The sequence below is a fragment of the Panthera leo genome, chromosome B4 (genome assembly GCF_018350215.1).
Source record: "Panthera leo isolate Ple1 chromosome B4, P.leo_Ple1_pat1.1, whole genome shotgun sequence".
Taxonomy (NCBI): domain Eukaryota; kingdom Metazoa; phylum Chordata; class Mammalia; order Carnivora; family Felidae; genus Panthera; species Panthera leo.
This window is the reverse complement of record NC_056685.1, coordinates 16,233,263-16,247,527: the sequence shown is the minus strand read 5'-3', so window position 1 is coordinate 16,247,527 and position 14,265 is coordinate 16,233,263.

Sequence of the window (14,265 nt, the reverse complement as noted above, 5' to 3'; positions counted from 1 at the left end):
TGCTAAAAGCAACCATTTTCAAGCTTTTGTGTTGATGTAAGTTTCCAACTCCTTTGGATAAATGCCAAGGATCATGATTGCTGAATGGGATGGTATGAGTATGTTTAGTTTTGTAAGAAACCATCTTTCTGTCTTCCAAAGTGTCTATACAGGGCGCCTGGGTGGCTCAGATGGTTAAACGTTTGACTTCAGCCCAGGTCATAATCTCACGCTTCATGAATTCGAGCTCCATGTGGGGCTAGCGGCTGTCAGCACAGAGCCCACTTCAGATCCTCTGTCCCCCTCTCTCATTGTCCCACCCCAACTTGTGTGCACGTGTTTTCTCTCTCCCAGAAGTAAATAAACAATACCCAAAAAAATATGTCTATACCATTTTGCATTCCCACCAGTAATGAATGAGAATTTCTTCTGCTCACCAGTATTTGGTGTTGCCAGTGTTTTGATTTGTTTCATTCTAACTGATATGTAGTGGTATCTCACTGTTGTTTTAATCTGCATTTCCCTGATGACATATGATCTGGACATTTCTTTGTATGCTAACTTGTCATGTGTGAGGTGTCTGTTATTGGTGAGGTTGTTTGTCCATTTTTAAATTGGGTTGCTTGTTTTCTTAGTGTTGAGTTTTACGTTCTTTGTATATTTTGGATAACAGTCTTTATCAGATATGTCTTTTGCAAATATTTTCTCCTAGTCTGTGGCTTGTCTTCTAATTTTGATATTGTCTTTCACAAAGAAGTCTTTTTAATTTAATTGAATCAAGTTTGTCAATTATTTCTGTATGGATCATGTCTTTGGTGTTATACCTAAAAAGGCATCACTATACCCAGATGACTCAAGGTCATCTAGGTTTTCTCCTATTTTATCTTCTAGGAGTTTTATAGTTTTGTATTTTCCATTTAGATCTATGATCCATCTTATCATATGACTTCACTCATATGAGGAATTTAAGATACAAAACAGATGAGCATAAGGGGAGGGAAGCACAAATAATATAAAAACAAGGAGGGGGACAAAACATAAGAGATTCTTAAATACAGAGAATGAACTGAGGGTTGCTGGAGCATTGGGGGTTGGCGGGGTGGGCTGAAGGGTAAGGGGCATTAAGGAAGACACTTGTTGGGATGAGCCTTGAGTATTATACCTAGGGGATGAATCACTGGAATCTACTTCTGAAATCATTATTCCACTATATTCTAACTTGGATGTAAATAAAAATAAACAAACAGATCGATCTGTGATCCATCTTGACTTAATTTATGAAGGGTGTAAGTTCTAGGAACAGATTTATGTTTTTTGCATGTGGATGTCTAGTAGTTCCTACACCATTTGTTGAAAAGATCATCTTTTCTCCATTTTATTAATTTTATTCCTTTCTCGAAGATCAGTTGACTTTTTTTTTATGTGGGTTTATGCCTGGTCTCTCTATTCTGTTTTTTTTTTTTTCTTCAATATATGAAGTTTATTGTCCAATTGGTTTCCATACAAAACCCAGTGCTCATCCCAAAAGGTGCCCTCCTCAATACCCATCACCCACCCTCCCCTCCCTCCCACCCCCCATCAACCCTCAGTTTGTTCTCAGTTTTTTTGGGGTTTTTTTTTTGTTTTTTTTTTAGAAAAATTTTTTTAATGTTTTTATTTATTTTTGAGACAGAGAGAGACAGAGCATGAGCAGGGAAGGGGCAGAGAGAGAGGGAGACACAGAATCGGAAGCAGGCTCCAGGCTCTGAGCCATCAGCACAGAGCCCGATGTGGGGCTTGAACTCACAGACTGTGAGATCATGACCTGAGCCGAAGTCGGACACTCAACCGACTGAGCCACCCAGGTGCCCCTGTTCTCAGTTTTTAAGAGTCTCTTATGCTTTTGCTCTCTCCCACTCTAACCTTTTTTTTTTTCCCTCTCTATTCTGTTCTATTGATATGTTTGTCTGTTGTTTTGTCAATACTATACTGTAGCTTTATAGTAAGTCTTGAAGTCAGGTAACATCCTTTCTCCAACTTTGCTCCTTCTTCTTCAAAATGTGTTGTCTATTCCGGACCTTTTATCTCTCCATGTAAACTATAGAATAAGTTTGTCAATATCCACAAAACAACTTGTTAAAACTCTGACTGGATTGCATTGAATCTCTAGATCTAGTTGTGAAGAAGTGACATCTTGACAATACTGAGTCTTCCTATTCATGAACATGAAATATCTCTCCATTTATTGAGTTCTCCTTTGGCATCTTTTATCTGACTCTGAAGTTTTCCTCAGATCTTGTACATATTTTGTTAAATTCATATCTAAGTATTTCATTTTAGAGGGTGCCAATGTAAATATTAATGTGTTTTTAATTTTAAATTTCACTTGTTTGTTCCTGATACATAAGAAAGCAATTGAATTTTTGTATATTAACTTTGTATCCTGCAAGCTTGCTATAATCAATTATCTCCAGGGTTGTTTTGTTTTTGTTTTTTATTAATTCTTATGGGTTTTCTACATAGATGATCGTATTATCTGTGAACAAAGACATTTTTATGTCTTTCTTCCTAATCTGTATACCTTTTATTTCCTTTACTTGCCTTATTGAATTGACAAGGGATTCCAATATGATGTTGAAAAGTAGTGAAAACATCACTCCCTTGTACCTGATGTTCAAAAGTAGAGGGGCCATCCTTGCCTTATACTTGATCTTAGTAGGAAAGCTCTTGAATTTATCATCACTAAGTATGATGTTAGTTGTAAATTCTTGTAGATAATATTTATCTGGTTGAGAAAGTTCCCATCCATTCCTAATTTTCTGAGATTTTTTTTTAATTTTCATTATTCCTGAGAGAGAGAGAGAGAGCATGAGCAGGGGAGGGGCGGGGCAAGAGAGGGACACAGAATCCGAAGCAGGCTCCAGGCTCTGAGCTGTCAGCACAGAGCCCCACGCAGGAGTCAAACTCACAAGCCGCGAGATCATGACCTGAGCCGAAGTCAGACATTTCACCGACTGAGCCACCTGGGAACCCCCTGAGATTTTTTTTTAAATCATGAATGGGTGTTTGATTTTTTTCAAATGCCTTTCTGTCTCAATTGATATGATCATGTGATTTTTCTTTCTTAGTTTATCAATGTCATGGATTATATTAATTCATTTTTGAATGTTGGACAAGGTTTGCATACCTGGAATGAGTTCAAGTTAATTATGGGGTATGATTCTTTTTATACTTTCTTAGACTTGTTATGCTAATACTTTCTTGAGGAACTTTACATCAATGTTACGCTACATACTGATCTGTAGTTTTCTTCCTTTTTCCTTTTTTTTTTATAATGTGTTTGGTTTTATATTAAGGTAATGCATCATGGAATTACTTTAAAAGTATTGTTTTCTTCTATTCTCTCTCTTTTTAAAATTTATTTATTTGATTTGAGAGACACAGAGAGTGCAAGCAGGGGAAGGACAGACAGAGAGAGGGAGAGAGGGAGAATCCCAAGCAGGCCCCACACAGTCAGTGCACAGAGCCTGATGCAGGGCTTGAACCCATGAAACTGTAAGACCATGATCCGAGCAGAAATCAAGGGTTGGATGCTCAATTGACTGAACCACCCAGGGACCCCTCTTTTTTTCTATTCTCTTAAAGAGAAATTATACCAATTATCTGCAATCTCTTTAATTTCTTCCTTAAATGTTTGGTAGAATTCACCAATGAACCTATCAGTGCCTCATGCTTTCAGTTTTGGAAAATTATTATTTTTTTTTTAGTAAAAAATTTTTAACATTTATTCATTTTTGAGAGACAGAACACAAGCAGGGAAGGGACAGAGAGAGAGGGAGATACAGAATCCAAAGCAGGCTCCAGGCTCTGAGCTGTCAGCCCAAAACCCAGGCCCACTCAGGGCTCGAACCCGTGAACTGTGAGATCATGACCTGAGTGGAAGTCGGACACTCAACAAACTGAGTCACCCAGGCACCCCTCAGTTTTAGAAGATTATTAGTTATAGATTTGATTTCTTTGATATGGGCCTATTGAGATCATTTATTTCTTCTTGTGTGAGTTTTGACAGATTGTTTTTTTCAAGGAATTGGACCGTTTCATCTAGGTTATCAACTGTGTGGGTATAGAGTTGTTCATAGTACTCTTTTAGTTTCATTGGGATCTGTAATGTCCTCACTTTTACTTCTGAAATTACTAATTTGCGCCTTCGCTCTTTTTTTTTTTAAATTAGCCTGGCTACAGGCTTATCAAATTTATTGATTTTTTCAAAAATAGCATTTTATTTTTTCCATTTATTTCCTGTTTACAATTTCATTGATTTCTGCTCTAATTCTTATTATTTCTTCTCTTCTGCTCACTTGGGACTTAACATGCCCTTCTTCTTCTAGTTTCCTAAGGTGAAAACTGAGGTTATCAATTTTAGATTTTTCTTCTCTTCTAATAGATGCATTCAATGTTATAAATTTTCCTCTAAACGCTGCCTTTGCTGCATCCTACAAATTTTGATAAGTTGTTTTCATTTTTATTTACTCCAAAATATTTTAATTTATCTTGAGATTTCTTTTTTGACCTATGTGTTATTTAGAAGTGTGTTTAATGTCCATGTGCTGTGGGATTTTCCTATTATTCTTCTGTTACTGATTTCTAGTTTAATTCCATTTGTGTTATGAGAACAGACATTTTATGATTTTTATGCCTTTGAATTTGTTAAAGTGTGTTTTATGACCCAGAATGTGGTTTATCTTGGTGAATGTTTCATGTGAGCTTGAGAAGAATGTGCATTATACTGTTGTTGGATGAAATAGTCTATAGATGTCAATCATATCCAGTTCACTGATAGTGTTGTTGAGTTCAACTACATCCTTACTGATCTTCTGCCTGCTGGGATTGTCTATTTCTGAGAGGGGGTGTTGAAGTCTTTGCCTATAATAGGGGATCCATTTATTTCTCTTTGCAGTTCTATCATATGTATTACTGTTTTCTTTGTTCCTATTTTTGTGTTTCACTCTTCTTCTGTCTTCTATGGTATTGAGCATTTTATATGAGTCCGTTTTGTCTCCTTTCTCAACATATGTTATACTTCCTTTTTTAATCTTTTAGAGGTTGTCCTAGAGTTTGCAACATACATTTACAGCTAATCCAAGTACAGTTTCAAATAATGCTATACCACTTTACAGGAATGTGAGTATCTTATAATAAAAAAAAAATCCTAATTCCTTCCTCTCATCATTTATACTCTTGCTTTCATTCATTTCACCTATGTATAATTGTATAACATGTATGTATATGCTATACACATAAGCATACATAATAATTATTTTGTTATCTATTAGATCAGTTAAGAATTTTTTTACAGTTTTTATTTACCTTTATCTAGTCATTTGCTTTCTATATGTATCATAGTTCCTGGCCTATATGTTTTGTTTTGTTTTTTTCCTTCTCCCTAAGGAACTTCTTTAAACGTTTCTTTCAAGACAGGTCTACAGGCAAAAAACTTCTTCCAATTTTTATAAGTCTGAGAAAGTCTTTATTTCTCCTCACCTTGGAAGAATGATTTCACAGATACAGAATTCTAGGTTGATAGTTTTTCTCTTAACCCTTTAAACATTTCACTGCTCTCTTTTCTTGCTTGCATGGTTTATGAGAAGTTGGGCGTTACAGGTGAGCTGCTTTTCTCCTCTGGCTTCTTTTGGGATATTTTGTCTGTAATTTAAAAATGATATGCGGAGGTATAATTCTTTTGCCACTTATCCTGCTTGGTGTTTTCTGAGCTTCCTGAATCTGTGGGTTTGGTGTCTGACATTAATTTGGGGGAAATTCTTAGTCATCATTGTGGCAAATATTTCTTCTGTTCCTTTCTCTCTTTCTTCTTCTTCTAGCATTCCTAATACTCAGGACTTATGCCTTCTGCAGTAGTCCCAAAGTTCTTGGGTATTCTGTTCCATTTTTTTCAGCCTTTGCTTTCAAATATTCTATTACTATATCCTTTAATGCAGACATTCTTTCCTCAGCTTTATCTGGTCTACTAATAAGCCCAATGAATACAGTCTTCATTTCTGCTACATGGTTCTTTCTAGAACCTCTTTTTGGTTCCTTCTTGGGATTTCCATTTCTCTGTTTATATTACCCACCTGTTCATGCATGCTGTATACTGTATGCATTTGATCCATCATCATATTAACCCTAGTCGTCTTAAATTCCTGGCATGATGATTCCAACATCCCTGACATATCTGGTTTTGATTGTTCTATCTCTTAACATTTTTTTTTTTTGCCTTTTGATATGCCTTGTAATTTTTTCTTAATAGCTGGGCATGATATACCAGGTAAAAGGAACTTCTGTAAGTAAGCCTTTAGTAATATGGTAGTGAAGTGTGGGGGAGGAGGAAGGGAAAGCATTTTATAATTTATGACCAAGTATCAGTCTTTAGTGAGCCTATGTCTCCGGACTGTGAACTTCACAAGAGTTTCTGTATTATATTCTTCCCTTATTGTTGACAAGGCTGACAAGACAGAGTAGGCTGGAATTGGGTACTTCCCTTCTCCCAGGTCAGCTAGGCTCTGATAATACCCCAGCATATTGGGCTCTGGTTAACTAGTTCCTCCTGAAGACAGGCTTTATTTAGATGCATAGAGTGCTCCGCTAATTTCAACATAGTTCCTTTTCCCCTCCCCCTGGTGGAAACGTAAGGGGATTTTTCTCCAATATTTACTATAGAAACTTGGTCAAGCTCCTGGAGGTACTCTTAAAATATTATGGGAAACCCCCCATAACTGGGTCCTTCAGGAGTTTTAACTCAGTTATCTACATAGAGCCTTCAACGAGTCATCATTTACAGTTGAGGTTTTCCTACCTGGGTGCTGGTGAGCCTCTCCTCTGGGAAGCTGTGACTCCCTGTCTGTCTTTCCAGTTTGGAGGCAGTGGTTGGCCAGGTATCTTGTCTTCCCTTATGAATCCCAGAAGAGCTGCTTTTTCCAGTCTGTTTATCTTTTTACTTGTTGTTAGGACAGAGAGGGCAACTTCCAAGCTCCTTGCATGCAGAACTGGAAATGGGAAGTAGCCTAAACTACTCTTAAATTTTGTCAGTTTCACCAAGGCTTTTGGTGTGTGTGTGTGTGTGTGTGTGTGTGTGTGTGTATCACTTAATCATAAAAAACATACTATATATAATATAGTAGGTACTCCAATTTGTTAAATGAGTCAATTAAGTAAATGTTAAAAAGATAACCTTCAGAATAAATATGGGCTTATATGTGAAGTCTCTTGTAAACTGTCGATTGTTTATAAATATTTAGTGTTACCAAAACTATTAGCCACAGATACTCTGGCTTTGCAAACAGAAAGTTAGTAGTTCCCTCAAAAACAAAGACAAGGCATGACTTTCTTGACATACTACTAGTCAATTTAGGTCCCCATCCATCTTGTGAACTATGCCTGACTGACACTACTTGCTCAAAGCACATTTCTTGTAGAAGTTCTGGAATATGTTGAAATTGCAGAGGAATAGGCCTCAATAGTGAATGATTTTCAGGGAACAAAAGAATGTAAGAACAAACATCCACCGTCAGGCCAGGGGATAGCTTAATTATATCAGTGACAATAAATCAGTGGTAAAACCAGTGTTGATTCAAAAGAGAAGATTGACCTGATGCACTTGAGTTATCTTTGCAGGATCTAAACCTCTTTGAGCAATCAGATGCGGGACCACCTGGAATTGATAATTGTGACCCTTGCTGGCCCTCATAACTTCACCCTGGATTCTGTCACCCTCAGATGACTTTTGTCCAATTCCATGCTATCTTCCTCATTTCACAAGCCCTTTCATAAATATGTAGCCACCCTGAACTTAAAAATTCTCCAGTCTTGTTGCTTGAGGAGATACTGTTTGGGGAAATATCCCTGGTGTTGTCCTTACTTGTAGCAGGTGAAACCCTTCCTTTCCCTACTCTTTGGCTTGGTTGTCTTTTGGCTCAACACTCACCAAGAGGGGAACTCACTTTGGAATAACAGTTTCTTTTCTCAGAGCCATTGCATAATGATGTGCATGTTGTACACTGCTCAATCAGAAGGGGTGCCATTTCCACGGACTACCACAATCATACATGGCAGTCCTAAAAAATACATGGAGCAGCATGATTTAGAGTTCATGAATTAATGTTTCTTTGTGAAACACTGAAATACCTTCCTAACGCACGTGGGGCAGGTGGACCCACCCATCAGTGTGCCCACAATAGTTGCATCTAGATTTTGCAGCCAGCCACACTAGGGGCTAGCTTCAAACACAAGCGTACCCACAGTAGCCACAGTTGGCTTCTTGGTCAGTCACACTGGGGCCAGCCTTGTCATCAGTCATAGCACAGCTATAATAGGAGGGGACACACAAACCATACAGGAGAGACCTTTGGAGCACTTAGTTCTGGTAACTGGGAGGATTCTACTTCTGAGCCTCATGGGACAACTCCTACATAAGGCCACTTCTACAAAGCCAAGAGATGTAGCTGACCTAACTAATACATATAAACAGAGAGAGTCTGTACAGGCAAAATCAGGAAACAGAGGATTATGTTCCAAACAAAACAACAAAACTACAGAAAAAGTACTAAACAAAATAAAGATGAGCAATCAACCTGATAAAGAGTTCCAGTTAATGGTCATAAACATGATCATTGAACTAGGGAGAGAATCAACGAACACAGTGAAATTTCAATAAAGAGACAAAAAGTGTAAAAAAACAACTAACCAGAGTTGAAGAATACAATAACTGAAATGAAAAATACACTAGAGGGAGTCAACATCAGATTGGAGGATGCAGAAGAACAGATCAGTAATCTGGAAGACAGGGTAGTTGAAATCATCCAAACTGAACAGCAAAAAGAAAAAAAGAAAATTAAAAATGAGGATAGTTTAAGTAACCTCTGGGATAATATCAACCACACTAACATTCTTATTATAGGGGTTTCAGAAGAAGATGAGAGAAAGGGCAGAAAACTCATTTGAAGAAATAATAGCTGCAAACTTCCCAAATCTGGGAAAGGAAACAGACATCAGTAACATAAAGCAGAGAGCCCAAACAAGATGAACCCAAAAAGGTTTACACCAAGACATGTAATAATTAAAATGTCAAAAGTTAAGGAAGAAGGAAGAATCTTAAAAGCCCCAAGAGAAACATCTTATCATGTACAAGGGAACACTATCAACTGATATTTCAGCCAAAACTTTACAGTCCAAAATGGACTGGCATGTTATAGTCAAAGTGCTGAATGGGAAAAAAACCTACAACCAAAAATATCCTACTCAACCATTCAGAATTGAAAGAGAGATAAAGAGTTTTCCAAAGAAACAAAAGTTAAAGTTTATTACCACTATACTGGCCTTTCAAGAAATGTTGAAGGAAATTCTTTAGGTGGAAAAGAAAAGGTCATAACCAGAAGTAAGAAAATTATGAAAGGAAAACATCTTACTGATAAAAGCAAACATATAGTTAAGGTAGTAGATAAACCACTTATAAAGCTGGTATAAATGTTAAAATACAAAAGTAGTAAAATCAACTACATTTACAATAATTAGTTAAGGGATATACAAAGTAAAAAAGATGTAAAATATGGCATCAAATACATAAAACATTAGGGAGGGTGTAAAAATGTAGCTGTTTTAGAATGTGTTCAAACATAAGTGTCCATCAACTTAAATAGACTTGTATATACAAAGAGTGCTAAATATAAATCTCATGGTAAAAATAAGCCAAAACCCTATAATAGACACCCAAAAGAGAAAGAGAATTTCAAACGTAACATGACAGAAAAGCATCAAAACAAAGAGAAAAGATCAAGAAGAAAAGAACAGAGAATAACTACGAAAACAACCAGAAAACAATTTTTTAAATGGCAATAAGTACCTACATACAAATAATTACTTTAAAGGTAAATGGACTAAATGTTCCAATCAAAAGACACAGGTGACTGAATGAAGAAAAAAAAAAGAGCTATCAATATATTATCTATAAGAGACTCATTTCAGATCTAAAGACACATACAGACTGAAAGTGAAGTGATGGGAAAAGATATTCCTTGCAAATGAAAACAAAAAGAAAGCTGGGGTAGCAAAAAAACAAAGACTGTATCAAGAGACAAAGATGAACATTTACATAACGATAAAGGGATCATTTATGTGAAAACATAAATATGTATTCACCCAGGAAGGAGCACCAAAAAAAAAAAAAAATAAAAGCAAATAGTAAGAGACCAAAGGGGGATGATAACACAATAACAGTAAGAAAATTTAACACCCCACTTGCATCATCCAGGCAGAAAATCATTAAGAAAACAGTGGCCTTACATGACACATTAGATCAGATGTACTTACCAGATATGTACGGAACATTCCATGCAAAAACATCAGAGTACACATTCTCTCTAGGTACGCATGGAACATTCTCCAGGATAGATCACATGTTAGGCCACAAAACAAGGCTCAAAACATTTAAGAAAATTGAAACCATATCAGCATCTTTTGTGACCACAATGGTATGACTAGATATCATTTACAAGAAAAAAAAAAACTAGCAAAAAACAAACACATGGAAGCTAAACAACATGCTATTAAGCATCCAGTAGATCAGTTAATAAATCAAGGAAGAAATAGAAAAAAATACCTTGAGACAAATGAAAATGAAAATAAAACATACCAAAATCTGTGGAATACGGCAAAAGCAGCTCTAGGAGGGAAGTTTACAATAATATGGGCCTACCTCAAAAAACAAGAAAAATCTCAAATAAACAATCTAACCTTACACCTAAAGGAACTGAGAAAAAAAGAACAGAGCCAAAGTAGCAGAAAGAAGAAAATAATAAAGATAAAAGCCAACAATAAATGAAACAGAAACTAAATAACACTGGAAAAGATCATTGAACCTAAGAACTGGTTCCTTGAAAAGATAAACAAAACTGATAAACGTTTAGCAAGACTCATAAAGAAAAAAAAGAAAAGGACTCAACTAAAATCAGAAAGAGAAGTTACAGCAGACCTCACAGAAATACAAAAGATTATAAGGGGAAAATATGAACAATTAATGTACAACCAACTGGACAATACAGAGAAAATGGATAAATTCCTAGAAATATATAACCTTCCAAGACTGAAAAAGAAAGAAATAGTAAATCTGAAACAGACTGAGTACTAATAAGGAAATTAAATTGGTATCAAAAACTCCCAACAAACCAAAATCCAAGCTTCTATAGGTGAATGCTACTGAACGTTAAATGAGGAATTAACATCTTCTTCCTGAAACTGCTCCAAAAAATTGAAAACAAAGAAATGCTTCCAAATTTATTCTAGGAGTCCAGCATTACCCTGATATCAAAACCAGACAAAGATACACCAAAAAAAAAAAAAAAAAAAAAAAAAAAAAAAACAACAAAACTACAGGCCAATATCCTTAATGAATGTAGATGCAAAAATCCTCAACAAATGTTAGCACACTGAATTCAACAATAAATTAGAAAGATCTTATGCCATGATCAGGTGGAATTTTTCCCAAGATGCAAAGATGGCTCAATATCTGCAAGTCAATCAACATGATACCTTATTGACAAAATGACGATAAAAATCATATCATCTCAATAGATGCAGAGAAAGCATCTATTGCCCAAATTCAATGTCCGTTTATGAGTAAAAACTCTCAACAAAGTGGGTATAGAGAGACCATATCTCAATATAATAAAGGACATATATGACAAATCCACAGCTAACATCATACTGTATGGTGAAAACTTGCAACCTTTTCCTCTAAGATTGGAACAAGACAAGGATGTCCACTCTGGCAACTTTTATTCAACATATCACTAGAAGTCCTAGCCACAGCAATTAGATGGGAAAAAGAAATGAAAGGCATACCAGTCGGTAAAGGACTGTAACTGTCACTATTTGCAGGTGACATAATAGTATATAGAGAAAACTCTAAAAACTTATGCAAAAAATAACTAGATCTAATACTTGAATTCAGTAAAGTTGCAGGATATGAAAGTAATATACACAGATCTGTTGCATTTCTGTACACTAATAACAAATGATCAGAGAGAGAAATTAAGGAAAACAATCCTATTTACAATTACACCAAAAAGGATAAACTACCTAGGAACAGGTTTTTTTAAATACCTATTTAACCAAGGAAGTGAAAGACCTGTATTCTGAAAAGTATAAGGTGTTGATGAAAGTAATTGAAGATGAAACAAATAGAAAGATATGCTATAGAAAACTTATGAAGGAAATCGAAGAAGACACAAAGAAATGGAAAAACATTCCATGCTCATGGATCAGAAGAATAAATATTGTTAAAATGTCAATACTATCCAAAGCAATCTACACACTCAAGGCAATCTCAATCAAAATTGCACCGCCATTCTTTTTTTGTTGTCTTATTGTTATTTTTAAATTTTTTAATCTTTATTTTTGAGAGAGAGGGAGACAGTAAGAACAGGAGAGGAACAGACAGAGAGGGAGACAGAGAATCTGAAGCAGGCTCTAGGCTCTGAGCCGTCAGCACAGAGCCTGATGTGGGCCTGAACTCAAACTGCAAGATCATGATCTGACCCAAAGTCATACACTTAACCGACCGAGCCACCCAGGCGCCCCTACACTGGCATTCTTCTCAAAGCTAGAAAAACAATCCTAAAATTTGTATGGAACCACAAAAGACCCTGAATACCCAAAGGAATATTGAAAATGAAAACCAAAGTGGAGGCATCACAATCCCAGACTTTAGCCTCTACTACAAACTGTAGTAGACATCAAGACAGTAGGGTATTGGCACAAAAACATAGACCAATGGAATAGAATAGAGAACCCAGAATTGGACCCACAAATGTATGGACAACTAGTCTTTGACAAAGCAGGAAAAAAAATCCAGTGGAAAAAAGACACTCTCTTTAGAAAATGGTGTTGGGAGAACTGGACAGCCATACGCAGAAGAATGCAACGAGACCACTTTCTTATACCATAAACAAAAATGAACTCAAAATGGATGAAAGACCTAAATGTGAGACAGGAAACCATCAAAACCCTAGAGAAGAAAGCAGGATAAAAACCTCTTTGATCTCAGCTGCAGCAATTTCTTGCTTCACACATCTCCAAAGACAAGGGAATTAAAAGCAAAAATGCACCATTAGGACCTCATCAAGATAAAAATCTTCTGCACTACAAAGGAAACAACCAACAAAACTAAAAGGCAACAAATGGAATGGGAAAACATGTTTGCAAATGATGTATCAGATAAAGGGTTAGTATCCAAAATCTATAAAGAATTTACCAAACTCAACACCCAAAAAACAAATAATCCAGTGAAGAAATGGGCAGAAGACATGAATAGACACTTTTCCAAAGAAGACATCCAGATGGCCAACAGACACATGAAAAGATGCTCAAGTTCACTCATCATCAGATAAATCAAAACCACACTGAGATACCACCTCACACCAGTCAGAGTGGCTAAAATTAACAACTCAGGAAACAACAGATGCTGGCGAGGATGTGGAGAAATGGGAACCCTCCTGCACTGTTGGTGGGAATGTAAACTGGTGCAGCCATTCTGGAAAACAGTGTGGAGGTTCATCAAAAAATTAAAAATAGAACTATCCTACGACCTAGCAATAGCACTACTAGGAATTTATCCAAAGGATACAGGAGTGCTGATTCATAGGGGCACATGTACCCCAATGTTTATAGCAGCTCATTCGACAATAGCCTAATTATGGAAAGAGCCTAAATGTCCATTAACTGATGAATGGATAAAAAAGATGTGATTTATATATCCAATGGAGTACTATTTGGCAATAAGAAAGAATGAAATTATGCCATTTGCAGCAACATGGATGGAACTGGAAGGTATTATGCTAAGTGAAATAAGTCACTCAGAAAAAGATATACATCATATATTTTCACTCATATGTGGGACTTGAGAAACTTAACAGAAGACCATGGGGGAAAAGAAAGGGAAAAAAATAGTTACAAACTGAGAGAGAGGGAAGCAAACCACAAGAGACTCTTAAATACAGAGAACAAACTGAGGGTTGATGGGGGGAGTGGGGGAGAGGGGAAAATGGGTGATGGGCGTTGAATAGGGCACTTATTGGGATGAGCACTGGGTGTTGTATGTAAGCAATGAACCATGGGAATCTACCCCCAAAACCCAGAGCACAGGGTACACACTGTATGTTAGCCAATTTGACAATAAATTATATTTTTATAAAAGAAAGATATGCTGTACTTATGAACTGGTATAATTAATATTGTTAAAATATCCATACTACCAAA